This window comes from Aquarana catesbeiana, linkage group LG02, assembly GCF_042186555.1.
Source record: "Aquarana catesbeiana isolate 2022-GZ linkage group LG02, ASM4218655v1, whole genome shotgun sequence".
NCBI lineage: Eukaryota > Metazoa > Chordata > Amphibia > Anura > Ranidae > Aquarana > Aquarana catesbeiana.
The window spans coordinates 133102195-133117468 of NC_133325.1; the positions used below are offsets into that span (position 1 = coordinate 133102195).

General features: G+C 41.4%; 1 protein-coding gene across 2 annotated transcripts in view; it reads left to right on the plus strand.

Annotated features, from left to right (window-relative positions):
- ARHGAP20 (Rho GTPase activating protein 20) overlaps positions 1-15274 on the plus strand; it is a 217869-nt gene that overhangs the window by 57215 nt on the left and 145380 nt on the right. The gene's annotated exons all lie outside the window — the stretch shown is intronic.

Genomic DNA, 15274 nt, shown 5'->3' on the forward strand with positions numbered 1-15274 from the left:
CCTGAATGCATCACTGCTATACAGATATTTATGCAGCGGTGTGCATTGTCAGTGTTCAGATCTTTACACTTGTGTGCAAGAATCCTAAGGCTCGATTCATACTGCCGCGACTTGGGACCTGACTTGTGACATGTGAAATCCCATGTTAGTCAATGAGAGCCGTCCTAAAAGTGATGTATGGGATTTTTTTTTAGTTGAATCATACTTACCTAGGTGCTGCATCTGTTCCCCACCGGTTCTAACACTGAGAACCGAGCGAACAAAAACTGCCGATTGCTTAGTTCTCGCAGCTCCCAGGACAGAAAGCTGGTGACTGTCAGTCACAGCTCTCTGCCCCCCCCCCCCCCCCTCGCTCACTGGAGCACTGAGCTGTGGAGAAGGCAGGAGCTGCTGATTCAGGCTCTCAGCGGCTTGCTGAGAGGCTGAGCCGGGTGTGGGTCCAGGCAAGTGGGCGGATCCCGACCATATGATCGCGATCTTTCCCAAGTTTGGACCGGCTCTGTGATGTCAGCTTTAGCCTGCTGTCTACTGAAAACAAGGCACAGACGTGCAGAACGTTCTGCACTACTGTGATCCACAGGAAAAGTACAGCTAATCAAGCTTTGGCTGTACTTCTCCTTTAATTAGCTCCGACTTCAGAAAAGGTTCCTGTACTACATCAAGGCGACTTCTGTCTGACTTCTATTCTCTTCTATTCTATACTTCTATCGAAGTAGTTTTCAAGTCACCAGGAAGTCACATTGGCAAAATCGCAATGCAAGTCGCACAACTTTCAGGTCATGGCAGTGTGAACTGAGCCTAAAAGAACAAAAAGTGATTTAAAATGGAAGTCCAGGTTAAACCCTATTCTAATCTAATCTTAAATCTTAAAGTGGTTGTAAAGCCACTTCTATAAAATGCTCCCATCCCCTCTGTATTAGAACAATAAGTTCCCCTGTGTCTGTGTTATATCATAAATTTGCTTATCTGTACTGATAACACTGTGTCTTCCTGGGCTCAGGTGCCTCCTCTCTCCTCTCATCTGCCCGCCTCACAGTTCCAGTGGGCGGGGCTGAGCACTGCCGCTGATGTAATCTGGGGAGGAGAGGAGAGACAGAGCCGAGGAGTCACCTGATCACAGGAAGACACTGGGGGTTATTTACTAAAGGCAAATACACTTTGCACTACAAGTTGCACTGAAAGTGCTGTTGGAAGTGCAGTCGCTGTAGATCCGAGGGGGACATGCAAGGAAAATAAAAAACATGATTGCATAATAAAATCAGCAGAGCTTCCCCTCACTTCAGATCTACCCCTCAGATTTACAGCGACTGCACTTCCAAGTGCACTTTCAGTGCAATTTCAAGTGCACTTTTCACTTGTAGTTTGCACTAACACAAGCAGACAGTCAGAGAGGGGAGAGGGGAGAGGAGAGGACACAGGAGACAGATAGTAGGCTGCGGATGATGGAGGCACGTACGCTGACCACAGTGTCAGGGTTTAGCAGCCCAGATATATCGGAGTCAGCGTACAGGGGGAGGGTATAGCCAGGCAGGATCAGACAGGTATTACAGGTGTTACAGGGGGCCAAATGACACAGCACAAGCACTGTGCTGTATAACATGCTTTAAGGGAACAGGATCTGTTTTTTTTGGGTGGGGGTTAACAAATGCTTTAAACCTCTCCCTAACTGTAACCCCCATACTAGCTAGCATCTGGAGGAAAGCTATCTATACTTACTTATTCTAAGGCTGCTCCAGTCCAGTCATGTGATAGGCTCCCAGTGGCTGGCTTCAGTGTAGAGGAAGGACAGCCGGCAATTGATGCCCTATAGTAAGCCTATGGGTGACGTCACAGCACAGGCAGCTATCATCGGCAATCTCTCCTCTCCACTGAAGGTGACTCTGGGAGAGGATCACATGACTTGGCTGGAGCGCCCTTAGAATAGGTAAGTATAGACATCTTTCCTGTACAGGGTAGTTAGAATAGTACTTAGAATGAGGGTGGGAGCAGGTTTATGATTAGATAGATTCAGCCCAGACTTTAAGGTGAAAGTGCTGGAAATAACTTTCCTGTGTGTTAAACTGACCACACTAATGCAGTATTTGGGTTCATTTTGATGTTACTCTATAAGCTGTGTTAGCTGATATGTAAGGCAAAAAAGAGGAAGTAAACTGATTACTGGTAAGTTTCTTTGATGAAAGTGCACAGGAAGTAAAGTGTTTGCTTGAAAATATCACTTCTCATTTTGACCTTCTTCATTTGTAATATTAATCCTGATATGATTCTGTGCTAATCAGGTTTATGAATAGTACACGTTTCTGATAGCGGAACTAATGTAGGTTCTTCGGTATACACACACACACACAAAATCCCCTCTGAGTGATCAATGTACTGTACATTGCAGGGATTCTTATAAGGATGCACTGAAACCAGTATCGGTACTCATACTTGTGAAAATGCTCCTGATACTAAAACCGATACTTTGCGGTGCAATTTCCATCCATACAAAATTAATGGGCGCAATTCCCACTGCAAAGAATTAAATGCAATTTGAACAGGAATGCGGTTTGATTCCTTTCCGAATTGCATGCAGTTTTCTGCACCATTCCCGTGTGAGGCCAGGTTGAAATCACTATAAAACAAACAAATGACCACTGTCCCACCTATAATTGGCCTTTGCAGCCAGTGGCACATGGAAGGGTAGACGCATGTCAAACAAAACTAAGGAAAGCTGTGAGTTTTCTTTTGTTTTGTTTGACATCACTATAACAAGCCTGGGTTCACAAGGGAGCGGTGGGGAAAACGCATGCCTTTCGGACAGGAATTGCACCACATTCCTGTTCAAACATCATGAGATTCTTTGCAGTGCGATTTGCGCCCATTCATTTTGTTTGGTCACAGATCGCACTGCAGGGTATCGGTATTCAGGAATGGGGAGTACGTGACCAAAAGTCTCGGCCTTCGTACTCACCGATAAGAAAAGGGTATCGGTGCATCCCTAGACAAACTATGTAGCAGAGTATTACCTGTTAATGTGCTTAAGAAAAAGCTGTATGTTCAACTTCCGTGGAATACTGAATCCTGAATGGGAGTGTCTGTGTTCATTCTAATCAGCTGATGCACTTGCAGTGTTCTAATGAGGAAAGTTTCAGGGACTTATACCTTAGTGCAAACTTCTGGGAAAATCAGTGAGCCATTCACACAAGCAAAGAAATGACATTTCTAGAGAAGTTCTGTACACCAACCTACAGAAGTCCTTCAAGGCTGCCATATTGCATTCCATTTTACAGAAAATGACAACGGCCTCATATTGAATAGGAAGGCTAATTTTTAATAACATTGAATTACATTATTGCTTGTAGCAATTGTAACAATTGTATATTGTATATTATATTTTTTTTAATTTTTGTTGTAGCGAGGACTTTGCTGTATTTTTTTGATGGAGATGGAGCTACCCCTCAACATACCTTAGGCTTCATTTACACTTGCCCAATTTTGGCGCAGTTATAATGTACAAAACCCAAACCATTAACGTATTTTCTTCTATTTTTATTCTGTTAATTATACCATTAAAAGCAATTTGTTATATATGATCATTAAAATCATCTGGTGATCCTGGGAAATATGCAGAGCTGCCTTATATGCAGTCCGCAGTCTTATCTCAAGCACTGTTATCAGCTTTTCCACTGTTACCTCTGTCAGCTACAGAACACCTTCCCTCTTTTTAAGGAAGATGAGGAGAGTGGGAGGTGTTCAGTAGTGCTAACACACTTCCTGTCCTAGGGTGACTAACAAATAAAAAATAAATACATTTTTTTCTCTTTTCTTATACTGTATTCTGTTCTCAGCTGCATAGGAGATGTGGGGGTGGAGACTGCAGGGGAGAGGGAAGCATGTCAGCAGGAGAACCATCAGTACACTGATCTTTCCATTGATTAACTGTGCAGGGGGCGTGTCAGCACAAGTCTGACCCTCGGAGTACAGGCAGGCTAGAAAACTGACCATGCTGGGATGGATGTGCTTCTATGCCTAGCATGGTCAGTTTGATATAGGAAAGCACTGACAGGATCACCAGCTATTTCACACAAGGAGCCAATACAAAGAGAACAGAAAAGCATGTAGTGCGATTTTGCTGTGATTTGTTTTTTGCGTTTTTTTTTTAATCCACCCAGCAACAAATTGGCCAAAAAATGGTAAAAAAAGCATTAAGAATGCAAAACACATCAAAAAGTATGCAAAAAATGCTCAAAAAATGCATGTGCAAAAGCGCAAAATGCACCACAAAAAGCACTGCAGAAACAGATCAAAAGCAAACTGCATAAGTGTGAACCAAGCCTAAAGCCTCATACACACAATCGAATTGTTGGCCAACAGAGTGTCAGACTTTTGTCCGAAGGGCGTGTGCCAGGAACTTGTCTTGCATACAAACGGTACACAATTGTCAGCCAACAAACACGAATGTAGTGACGTACCACGTGGAATTTCAGCTCTTGGGCGCCACCCTTTGGGCACCTTCTGCTATTATCGTGTTTGGTAAACATTGATTCTGAGCATGCGTGTTTGTACTTTGGACTTTTGTGTGATGGACTTGTGTACACACGATATGAAAATCTGACCGCCGAAAATTTACTAGCCTGCTATCCAAAATTTGTTGGCGGAAAGTTGGACAACAATTGTCTGAAGGAGTGTACTAATGGTCGGATTCTAGGCAAACAGTCTCATCACACAATCCCCTGCCGAAAATCCGATCGTGTGTACAAGGCTTTAGACCCTCCTCAGCTCACCAATCGATTGTCAAAATGAATTTTTGTAGATGATGTCTATTGTCTATTATTCAGCACAAGGGGTGCCCACTTATTCAATATTCAGCTGAAAGAGTGCTTGTTTTTATTATGTTCCTTATATAGAATTATTTTGCAGTAGTTGGATGTTTCTACTGTCATCTAATGTTTGAGGATGACTTTATTTTTCCAAGGAATTATCAGAGCGGAAGCAAACTGAATGTAGCAAAATTTCTATGCTATGCTTTCATTCCGCATACATTTATATAGAAAGTGTTGCCACTGCTGGTCAAATAACATGTCTTGTTCAGTAATATATTAACGTAGCCTTTGTAGAGCACAAATTTAAAGTCCATCTCCAGTTATAAATTAACAAGTTTCACTGCCCACTCTACCCCCCCTTAGCTATTCTAACTAAAATCCTTAATTACTTACCTGAAACTGCAGGTACGTGACTGTCTGGATCCTAGTTCTTCTTCTTCTGGTCTGTAGTGTACGAGGTTCCTTCTTGTGGTGCCCATGGCACTTCCTGCAGATATGGACACTTTTCATTGTCTTCCAAATGTGTCCATCACAGAACTCTCAAGGAGGCCTCACAGAGTCCTAAAGTCTTTCAGTGGTGACAACCTGATGTCACAATGTGAGGGGAAGCTACAGGACCAGTCATTTGGCCTGAGAGCAGCTTCCAATCACCACTTTCCACCACTGTAGATTGTCAAGTGACAGCGGACTTAGGATAGTTTGGTTTGTTTAATTGTGTTTGTTTGGATTGTGGGGTGGGGAATGGACATTTTAGAAACAAGTCACTAATTCTGTTCAAGAAAATTAAGCATGGGAGGTAGGATGACTAGGTATCACCAGATGTCCACATGTCAAGGGGCCATTGTAATGTGCCCTCACAGATTCCACAATCCTGCCCTCTGCAGTATCAAATGTCCAACTTTAGAAAAGTCAGTCCTGAGGCACACCCTGCCACAACACGGAGCCTCAGAAGACCGTTGTGACTCACCCTGCATTGCACTACACAGCGGGAGCGGGACTTAGCATCACATTTTCGTAGCCTCCCTGGCAGTTTTCCCGAGTGTGGCTCGGGGTTACATTTCAGCACCATTAGCGGTAACCCCGAGCCACACTCGGGATTACATCGCAGGAACCTGGTGTGGCTTTACTTACCTTGTCCCCGGGATCCTGCGATGTCTCCCGCTGTGTCCGTGGGCTCTGTCCTCCTCCGAAGCCTCTCCTTGCCAGGCTCCGTTCCCTGCGAGCGTCGCGACGCACGGGGGCGGAGCCTGGCGGCAAATTAAAAAAATTGTAAAAATCATAACACATACAGTACTGTAATCTTACAGATTACAGTACTGTATGAAATTATTTCACATCCCTTTTGTCCCCAGTGCTTTGGCCCATGCCCTGCATGCAGTTTTATATTATATATACTGTTCTTTCTGCCTGGAAACTGGAGATTGTCCATAGCAACCAAAAAGTGTCCCTTTATGTCAAAAGTGGCTTTAGACCAGCTAGAAAACAGCGATAGTAAATTAGAACACTTGCAGAATTGGACGATAGTGAATCGTGGGGAAATTTATTTTATTATTATTATTTTTTTTTTATTATTTATTATTTATTTATTATATTATAATTTATGTTTTTGTGTTTCAAACTTTATCATACCCGGGATATCTACTAGACTCTTGTTTGGACAGATTTAAGTGTGTTATTGTTAAGAATTACAGACCTACAATATAAAACGCCAAATTTCCATGCAAAATAATTGTACCGCTTTCAGCACCTAAAATCCGAAATAATCATACCGCCAGGGAGGTTTAAACGTGTAATTTGTACTTTTGCCAATCTCAGTTTTGCTATTCAAATGTAACTTTCCTGAATCTAGGTTATTGACTGGCATATGCTAGTGCAGATTTGCAAGCACAATTTTATATATATCAGGTAACGTTTGATTATAAAAAAAACTGTAGGTAGGTTTTAAACATACAGTGGAAGACGATCTAAAGATATTTCTAAAAAAAAATTTTGCAAGGAAAAGTACAAAAAGATTCTTAAAGAAACAAGATACGGGATGCAAGAAACACTTAGAGGATGTGATTCCTATGATGGTTCTCCCGTAGCATTGACTGTCAGGGTTTCTAAATTTTGTATACTTTATACAGTATGTTGTTTAGTTTTTCATTTATGCAAAAATATATATACATAATTATGCTACCTTACACCTTAAAAATTGCACACAGAAGTACAGAAAAAATCAAGAGTTTTAAATACTTTTTTTCTATCCATAATCAATGTTTTATTCACTTGTTAAGTGCCTTTAAACTTTCTAGAAAATTTGGCTTCTTCGGGAGTCGATTCAATAGCATAGCATTTTATAGCCCTCTTCTCTTCTGGGAGTGTTTGCATACTATCTGTGCCGACCTAGGTCCTCTGCTCCTTCCCTCACCTCCCAATATAACCTTTTAACAGCATCTCAGTATGGATGAGGGGAAGTTAGAGAAGGAGAATACTATAGAGAGTCAATTATTGATCACTCTGAGTCTGCTGGGGCTGCCGATACCAGTTTCAGAAAATGGCAGTGCCCAGCAGCAGTCTAAAGCCTCGTACACGCGATCGGATTTTCTGACGGGAAATGTGTGATGACAAGCGGTAAATTTGACCGCGTGTATGCTCCATCGGACAATTTTGTTGGATTTTCCGAGGACAAATGTTGGATAGCAGGTTTTAAAATTTTCTGCGGACAAATGTGTGTTGTCGGATTTTCTGAGCGTGTGTGCACAAGTCCGTTGGACAAAAGTCCAAAGTACAAACATGCATGCTTGGAAGCAAGGACGAGCCGGAAGCGGTCGGTCTTGTAAACTAGCGTTCGTAATGCAGAATTAACATTCGTGACGTGGCAAATTATGAAATATCCAAATGCAGCGCACATTCTCTTCTTCTTTAATGGGATAATAATGAAGCTGCTTTGCTGGTGATACTAATGGAGTTATTGAAAACAAATTTTCAAAGGCTAGTGATATCAGGAATAGTATTATTATGCTTTTTTTTACTTTTATTTGGGCAAGTTACCACAACACCACTATCCCGTAGTTTTTAAGATCAAAGATACACCAAAGATGTTGGTGTCCCTTGTCAGTTTTACATTATATTTTTTTAAATGTAACTGCCTACTCCCAAACTGTCATTTGAAGTAAAACACATAGCCAAGTATTATTCTCCACAATTTTTTTATTGTGCATTAAAGAAAGAAAACTAGACATGATATCTGTCAATAGAACAAAAAGTGCATTCTATGCATCCAAAAATATAGAAAATATACCAAATCAAATCATTATTATTCAACAAATAAATACATTAAAAGCCTCATGCATGTGTCCTGCTTCTTAACATAGGGGTCTCACGCAGCAAAGGCATATGACATAATTGGTCACGATTAATAAAGCAACCATTTTTTTGTCCAAGAACTCCATCTTCTCCTGTTCCTGGACTGGACTTGGGTCAAAGCAATAACTCCAAGGCCAATAATAAATATCACGTTATCTCCTCCGATTCCGCAACATGGCTGCTTGACGAACGGACGTTCAGAAACGAACTGAAAAGTGTGAATTGAAAAGTGCGAAATGAAAAGTGCGAAATGAAAAGTGCAAATCAAGACTCACCAAACTTCTACTAACACGAAATTAGCAGAAGGAGCCCAAAGGGTGGCGCTAAAGAGCTGAAAAACTACGTAGTACGTCACTATGTTCGTATTTGTTGGCCAATTGTGTGCCGTGTGTATGCAAGACAAGTTTGGGCCTACACCCTTTGGACAAAAGTCCACGGATTTGTTGGCCAACAATTCAATCATGTGTATGAGGCTTAAGTGTATTTGAATGACTACTACCTGACGTAACATCACCGGCTCCTCCCCTTTGCTTGGAAGCAGCCAGGTGACGTCACTTTCCTAGACTGGAAGTTCAGATTCCTAAGCGTTCTGCTTTTCTGTGACCCCATGGTCCCAGTTGTTGGATGCACAGCGGCTATTTTAACTGTAAGTCTCTACATTTTTATATAAGCCTGTTGGTATTATTACACCATGAGGATTATTATTCTTACTCCATGTGCGAGCCGATTGAGTACCATCTACTACTGAGTGACATGCTGTACACCCCATGGAGACCAGTGATTTACTTGATGTGACCACATTGGTGGAGTTTGTTTTCCTTGGAAAGAGCACTGGACTGCATGATTGTTCTATTATCATTGAATTTTGAAGCAATATTTTAGCAATTCACTAAGAACTTTATTATTGTGATATTCATGTTTTGCTCTGGAATTTGGCAACACTGCTTATTGAGGTTATTCTGATATTCACTATTTTCTGTTTACAGTATTTATTTTATTTAGTTCATGATACAAATATTTATCATTTTATGTGTTTTTTGTTGGTTATATGACTATTAGAGCAATAACCTTGCTTCACATAGAAAAAACTTTATAGATTTAGCGCCACTCCATTTATTTATTACTATACTGATTATGTATGTGATGACACTACAGGGGATGGCAGCTTGATCCACTTAATATTAGATACATTATTGGTGTATACATATTCTTGTCTGACAATTCATTCACTAATTTTTTACTTTCTTACACACAGAGTAGCGCACAAGTTATTCACTTAATCTTATCAGAAGATTGTTGTTGAAATAAACAGCCTGGTGACATGTTCTCTTTAACCCTTTTACTGCCATACAGTGCACAGCTTTTACCATACTCCATACGGTGGTGGCAATGGGGAGTATTACACAAAATCTGACAAGCCAACTGTTGGCTGTCAGATGGATGTGATCTGGTGGCTGTGCGTCTGCTGGATCACTTACACGCACGCTCATCAGCGGACCCAGGATGGGCATGGCAACTGCCACCAGCGAGAGGAGAGGGGAAAATCAGTAAATGTATATTCTCTGATCTCCCGTTCCTGCTAATAACCTGGAAGCTACGTGTAAAATGTCTTGGTTCTGGTGTCACTTTCCTCAGAAAAGGTGCAATGTGCACTTCATTAGTTTCACTAGATGAAAGATTAAAGAGAACCTGTCCTCTAGGTCAGTGGTTCTCAACCCTGTCCTAAAATACCCCCAACAGTCCATGTTTGCAGGTTTTCCTTTATCTTGCACAGGTGCTTTAAATCACAGTCAATGACTTGGTATTTTGGACAGCTATTTTATCTAAAAGAAATTCCCAAAACATGGTCTGTTGGGGGTACTTGAGGACAGGGTTTAGAACCACTGCTCTATGTGATGACATTTTTTTTTTAGTAAAAAAATAAAAAATAAACTTATACCCAAGCACTGTAAATCCCCCCTCCCCCAAAAAATGTGCATTATTATTGTGTGACATAAAAAAATTAGAACTTTCACAATTTTTTTCTCTAGTGCAGGGGACTCCAAACATTCTAAACAAAGGGCCACTTGCTGTCCTTCAGTCTTAAGGGGGACCAGACTGTGGGCATTGGGAGTAGAAAAGGTCCAGGCGTCAGTGGGAATAAACAATGCCCCATCTTTGGTGTCAATGGGCAGAATTGTGCCCCATTGTTGTTGTTATTGGGCCCCATTGTTGGTGTCATTGAGAGGAATTGTGCCCCATCTCTGGGGTTATTGGGAGGAATTCTGTCCCTTCATTGGTGTCAGTGAAGGGACAGAATTCCTCCCAATAAACACAGAGATTATAATAATTGGAGGAATTATGCCCCATTGTTGGTATTAGTGGATAAAAATAGTTCCCAAGTGGCCAGAAAAAAGCAAGCAAAGGGCCACCTCTGGCCCAAGGCCGGATATTGGAGACCACTGCTCTAGTGTGTCTGCTTTCAGAAAACATATAATGATGTGGGGGTTTTACATAATCTTCAGGCCTAAAATTATTTTTTAAACATGTGTACAAAAAAATGCAAAAATGGCACTGGCAGCAAAAGGGTTAAATCTTGCAGAAATATGTCATATTGACTCCTTGCAGATGTTGTATTTACTACTTCCCAGAAAATCAGTAATTTGGAAATGGGTGGCCACATGTTTGCATACGACTGTATCTGTAGTTTTGGTAAACCCATGGATTACCGAAATATCTATCTTTATTGTTATTAAAAGGTCTTTCTATGAACCAACTGGTAATTTATGTTTACCGGCCCTTAAAAAAGTATCAACCCTGAAAGACAAGATGTCTGCCCAGTACAGCACAAGGCTCACTCTACAAGCCAAACCACCATAGGTCTGAATGTAATGAGAGCCTGTCTTTGCAAAAAGCAGGTTAAATCCGTTAACTGCCCATTTCTAAAGTGCTTGAAAGCAAGGGAATTTCACCACTTGTATTAGATGTATGCCAAGATAATCACTATAAATGCTGATTCTAAAACAAAGAGGCAGAGAAGAATGGTAATGCATAGTTTCACAGCCAGACGTAAATTCTTGTGGAATTTTGTCCATGTAGCAGCTCTGATCGCTGAAATCAAGGACGACAAAGATTAGACTGTTGTCAAAATGTATCAAACTGGCATTGCTACACAGTACTCAACCAATATCATTAAACAAATGTCATTATTCCTTTGCTGTCACTTCCTTATAAATATAAATGTGATTGTGGGACTCATGACTAATTTAAAGAGGAATTAAACAATGGATTACCTTCAAAACAGTGCAATTGAATGTCTTCTTTACTGTAAATATATATATATATATATATATATATATATATATATGCCTAATAGATACCATGCACACCCTATACAGACTTCTGACATCAAGCTTAACCGCTTCAGCCCCGGAAGATTTTACCCCCTTCCTGACCAGAGCGTTTTTTGCGATTTGGCACTGCGTTGCTTTAACTGACAATTGCGTGATCGCGCGACGTTGTACCCAAACAAAATTGATGTCCTTTTTTTCCCACAAATAGAGCTTTCTTTTGGTGGTATTTGATCACCTCTGTGGTTTTTATTTTTTGCGCTATAAACAAAAAAAGAGGGACAATTTTGAAACAAAACACAATATTTTGTACTTTTTGCTATAATAAATATCCCCGTTTTTTTTTTTTTTTTTAAGAGCTATTTTTTTCTCAGTTTAGGCCGATATGTATTCTTCTACATATTTTTGGTAAAAAAAATCGCAATAAGCGTATATTGATTTCTTTGCGCAAAAGTTATAGCGTCTACAAAATAGGGGATATATTTATAGCATTCTTCTTATTTTCTTTTTTACTAGTAATGGCGGCGATCTGCAATTTTTATTGTGACTGCGACATTATGGCAGACACATCAGTCAGTGCGATTAAAAATGCATTCATTACTGTAAAAATGTCGCTGGCAGTGAAGGGGTTAACACTAGGGGGCGGGGAAGGGGTTAACTGTGTTTTCACTGCTACATGATTCTAACTGAAGGGGGAGGGACTAACTACAGGAAGTGACAGATTGTGGTTCCTAGCCAATAGGAACACACAATCTGTCACTTCTGTCAGAACAGGTGAGTAAAACAGGGGGGCTAGGGGGCCGATCAGTGTCAGAAGTTTTTTCACCCTAATGCATAGGATGCATTAAGGTGAAAAAACATGAGTGTTTACAACCCCTTTAATCCTACTCACCCTGGGAGCTAAGTCCTGTACCTGCAATGTCACAGTCCTGTGAGAGTTTTTATTGACTGTCCATGGTGGCAGTGGTGGCGATGGATGGGGGCTTACCTCCAAGTTGGCAAATTCACAGGGGACACAGCTGCTTCAGAGCCCAGAAGGCTAATGTGGCTGACCTAGGCCTCCCACTATGTCATGTTAGTTAAACATAGGGCAGAGGTCATTGGGAGTAGAACTTGTCCTGGCGGCAGTGGAAGTAAACAATGCATCTTTGGCATCAGTGGGAGGAATAGTGCCCCATCATTGGTGTCAGTGGGAGGATTAGTGACCCATTGTTGGTGTTAGTGGAAGGATTACCCCCACATTATTGGTATCAGTTTGAGGAATAGTGCCCCACCATTGGTGTCAATGGGAGAAATAGTGCCCCGTTGTTGATGTCAGCGAGAGAAATAGTGTCTTCTGACAGAGGTGGGAAAAGTGCCCCAAGGGCCAGATAAAGGCAAGCAAAGTTTGGAGACCACTGACATAGGGCAATGGTATTCTGAGACTTCTCCACTATGAGTTTGGAAAACTTCCCACCCACAAGAATGCTGTATATATAGAATTTATTATATATATGTTAATAATAGTGGTATATGATATATACACTGAGCAAAATTATAAACACAACACTTCTGTGTTTGCCCCTATTTATCATGAGCTGAACGCAAAGATCTACGACTTTTTCTATGTACACAAAAGGCCTATTTCTCTCAGATATTATTCACAAATCTGTCTAAATCTGTGTTAGTGAACACTTTTTCTTTGCAGAGATAATCCATCCACCTCACAGGTATAGCATATCCAGATGCTGATTAGACAGCATGATTATTGCACAAGTGTGCTTTAGGCTGGGCACAATAAAAGGCCACTCAAAAATGTGCAGTTTTACTGTACGGGGGGGGGGGGGGGGGCTTGTCCGCAAACCAGTCAGTATCTGGTGTAACCACCATTTGCCTCACGCAGTGCAGCACATCTCCTTCGCATTGAGTTGATCAGCTTGTTGATTGTAGCCTGTGGAATGTTGGTCCATTCCTCTTCAATGGCTGTGCGAAGTTGCAGGATATTGACAAGAACTGGAACACGCTGGCATATACACCGATCCAGAGCATCCCAAACATACTCAATGGGAGACATGTCTGGTGAGTATGCTGGCCATACAAGAAATGGGATGTTTTCAGCTTCCAGGAATTGTGTACAGATCCTTGCAACATGGGGCAGTGCATTATCATGCTGCAACATGAGGTGTCCATGATTATCCACAACAATGGACCTCAAAGATCTCATCACAGCATCTCTGTGCATTCAAAATGCCATCAATAAAATGCACCTGTGTTTGCTGTCCATAGCATACGCCTGCCCATACCATAAGCCCACCGCCACCATGGGCCACTCGATCCACAACATTGACATCAGCAAACCGCTCACAGGGTGCCATACATGCTATCTTCCATCTGCCATGTACAGTGAAAACCGGGATTCATCCGTGAAGAGAACACCTCTCCAAAGTGCCAGACGCCATCGAATGTGAGCATTTTCCCACTCAAGACGGTTACGACGACGCACTGCAGTCAGGTCGAGACCCCAATGAGGATGACGAGCATGCAGATGAGCTTCCCTGAGATGGTTTCTGACAGTTTGTGCAGAAATTCTTTGGTTATACAAACTGATTGTTGCAGCAGCTGTCCGGGTGGCTGGTCTCAGACGATCTTGGAGGTGAAGATGCTGGATGTGGAGGTCCTGGGCTGGAGTGGTTATACGTGGTATACGGTTGTGAGGCCGGTTGGATGTACTGCCAAGTTCTCTGAAACGCCTTTGGAGATGGCTTATGGTAGAGAAATGAACATTCAATTCAAGGGCAACAGCTCTAGTGGACATTCCTGCAGTCAGCATGCCAATTGTACACTCCCTCAAAACTTTCGACATCTGTGGCATTGTGCTGTGTGATAAAACTGCACATTTTAGAGTGGCCTTTTATTGTGGCCAACCTAAGGCACACCTGTGCAAGAATAATGCTGTCTAATCTGCATCTGGACACGCTACACCTGTGAGGTGGATGGATTATCTTGGCAAAGCATAAGTGCTCACTAACACAGATTTAGACAGATTTGTAAACAATATTTGAGAGAAATAGGCCTTTTGTGTACATAGAAAAAGTCGTAGATCTTTGTGTTCAGCTCATGATAAATAGGGGCAAATACAAAAGTGTTGCGTTTATAATTTTTCTCAGTGTATATGATAATAATAGTGTCAACCAACATCCCAGAACACCCCCCTCCTGATCTCCAGAACATAACAGGGAGGTGTTCTGTAGTCTACAAGGGAGAACTTAGGTGGAACTTATAACACTGATTAGGATTTCAGTGCAGCAGAGGCAGTGTTACAGGCAGGATCTAACAACATTTTTAAAATAGGCAAAACATGGCAAAATCGGCATGTTTTGAGGAGCAGTTAAACCTAGCAATGCCGGCACAGCCCCACTGCAAGCAGGAATTGTTCTGATTTCCCTCACACTTCCCTCTGACTTTAACCTTACACTGATTTACAATTTGACTCTGACATTTATTTATTTTTATTTATTTATTATTTATTACAGGTATTTATATAGTGCTGTCAATTTATGCAGCGCTTTACATATATATATATATATATTGCACATTCACATAAGTGCCTGCCCTCAAGGAGCTTACACTCTAAGGTCCCTAACTCACATTCACACATACACATGCTAGGGTCAATTAAGACAGGATTATTTATCTTTCTTCCCATGTTGAACCTAGGCTAGGTTTTTGGCCTCTTTGTTATTATATATAGCATTTATATAGCACCAACAGTTTGCGCAGTGCTTTACAAAATAAATAGTTCAGTCACAATACAAT